At 41.2% G+C, this 2,500-nt stretch overlaps 1 protein-coding gene across 25 annotated transcripts in view; it reads right to left on the bottom strand.

The window, feature by feature from the left end:
• LOC122248791 (cytokine receptor) overlaps positions 1-2,500 on the bottom strand; it is a 100,781-nt gene that overhangs the window by 86,731 nt on the left and 11,550 nt on the right. For all 25 annotated transcript variants that reach the window (XM_043009091.2, XM_086547432.1, XM_086547439.1 and 22 more), the window contains exon 2: positions 100-338. The gene's annotated coding sequence lies outside the window, so the exon portion shown is untranslated. The remainder of the gene's footprint in view (positions 1-99; positions 339-2,500) is intronic.

Raw genomic sequence — 2,500 nt, 5'->3', positions numbered from 1 at the left:
AAGGCATAAAAGCACAAAATATAACAATTGGCAACACCAGAAGAATCCGATTCAAAACAAACGCGTCTACTCAGATCAGTAACGCGAATCAACACTTACCTCTAGACTAGGACGCTGGAAGTCCCACTACAGAAGATCCGGAGACGTTGTTTGTGTCCTATGTAGGGGTAGATCCTATTATTCGAGAGGGAGATGTGACACTTCCAATCGGCACAATCACTTCCGATATGCACTGGTCTTGTGTTTAGTTTTAATCTTTCCGTCAAGTATTTCCCCTTTTTCCAAGGAGATTTTTCCCAGTGTTACTAGACACTTTCAGAATGTCATGTTATAAAAACCTGTAGAAAACGTAGGTTAGACATAGAATAAGCAGGCAAATATAACCATTTATTAGATATATCACCGATAGTGATTACTGAATCTTGTAGCGTTCACAAAATTTCAATGAAATTTTAATGTGCTTATAATTTATTCAGTTTTCTTCAGACCCGATACATATGTTCATATTTTAATACATTTTTTTCCCACTGAGAAACAAATCACGTGTATTACTGCACATATTCGGCCGCCTTAGTCACCTCTCCCTGTAGAAGGCCAGTTTGACCAATGATATTACAATATCCTAATATGTCATTTCGCCAGTAAAGTAAAACGTGCGAAAAGATGAACCTTGCATACAGTGAATCCTTTATACAAATGCATTCTAGCGAGACACACTGCAGCTCACCACTCTAAGTAACAGCACGACCTATATAACGGTGTCAAAACCGGTCAGACCTTTGCAGTATCAGCAGAACCGGTAGATTGCCGCAGTTGCCGCTCCCAAGGAGATAACGAGAAAACTGTAGGATATCTGAGAGCGGGGGACTCACAAGAGGTTCCTTGACAATATAAATCGTGCGTTAGCGTATGTTGAGAGATGAAGAATTTTTCACGTCAGTAGTTCTACAATTCATAGAGCAAAATATCATATGCCATTAAATACGAAGTAATTGGGAAACGAGATCCCATTGAATCACCACTCGGGGGAGAGTCTAACACTAATCGGCAATAGTGGTGTCCCTTTACGATTTCACGGTACACAGGTGGCCTTTAATAAACAATAAATAATGAAGTGGTGAAGGCCATAGCACCATGGTGGCAGGTGTGAGGGCCAGGTGAATATCTCCAAATGAAACTGATTCCGAGATATCACGATTATTTGCTTTACTTGGAGGAATGATATGCTTTTTATGCCTTCGACAATGTGTGTGTGGAAGTGGAAGTTGATGTGGATGCGCGTGTGTGTGTGTCAACCTCCCTCTTTCTATCGTAGTATTAACGTCTTTCTTCTCTCCCCCCTCCCCCCATATCTCTCTCTCTCTCTCTCTCTCTCTCTCTCTCGTCCTCCCTCCCTCCTTCCCTCCTCCTCTTCCTCGTACCCTCCCTCCCTCCGCAAGAGACGGTTCATGAGGAGCGCCCATGCCACCGCCCCCATGTGCGCCGCCCGCGTCCCGAGAGAGCGTGCGCGCCCGGGGGAAACCCATGTAAGGAGGCGCCAGAGGCCGGAGCAGCATGCCGCCCGACCGGCTCCGCTCGGTGGGCGTAGCAAGTGAGTGTGTGTGTGTGTGTGTGTGTGTGTGTGTGTGTGTGTGTGTGTGTGTGTGTATATGTATATATATAATATATATATTGTATATGTATACATACATACACACACACACACACACACACACACACACACACACACACACATATATATATATATATATATATATATATATATATATATGTGTGTGTATGTATACATATGTATATATGTACATATATATATACATATCTATCTATTTATCTATCTATATATATATGTTGATAATGCCTCACATTTTGATAATTGGCCGATGTTCGGGATCTTTTATCAATTTAAAAATAAACATGGAAATAAAACGAGAACCGGCAAGTTCTACGAAGTGTAAAATGTTAAAAGTCAACACAAAATATAAGATTTCCAGTTCCAATCTTATCTCACGTGATAGGAAGGCTCTTCTCGCCCTCCTCTAACGAAGGTAAGCAACTGCCTCGCGGCCTCTCCAAATATTTCCACTCTTATGATGCTTAATTGCAGTAAATATTGACAGAACATATTATTATGCTCTCCGAATTGCAGGTGTTATGCATACATTGACAGTGGAATTCCCATCTCCGTACTTCATCCGCGGTGAATAACACGAGTGTTCACTATTTGTTGCCATCTGGTTCATTTAAAAATGGTACAGGTGTTCTTTCTGCAAATACTCCCACGTAGATGTTATGATAAAAGCAAATAGTTTAAATTCACTAATTAAGACCGTCAACTAAATCTGTGGAACTTATGCGAACTGTGAACAGGCAAGGTGGTTAATAACAGATGTGAGTGTGAAAACTAATGAAATATTGTAATTAAAATGTCTCCATCTATGAAACACCTGCTTTCAGCGCGTGTCGTGATATGAAATCATGGTAGCGATATACCTGTGAGTAC

Source organism: Penaeus japonicus, unplaced genomic scaffold (assembly GCF_977035675.1).
Source record: "Penaeus japonicus unplaced genomic scaffold, GWHDUDI00000001_assembly GWHDUDI00000019, whole genome shotgun sequence".
NCBI classification, from domain to species: domain Eukaryota; kingdom Metazoa; phylum Arthropoda; class Malacostraca; order Decapoda; family Penaeidae; genus Penaeus; species Penaeus japonicus.
Note: the sequence above shows the minus strand (reverse complement) of the source record. Positions and strands in the feature narration are given on the sequence as shown.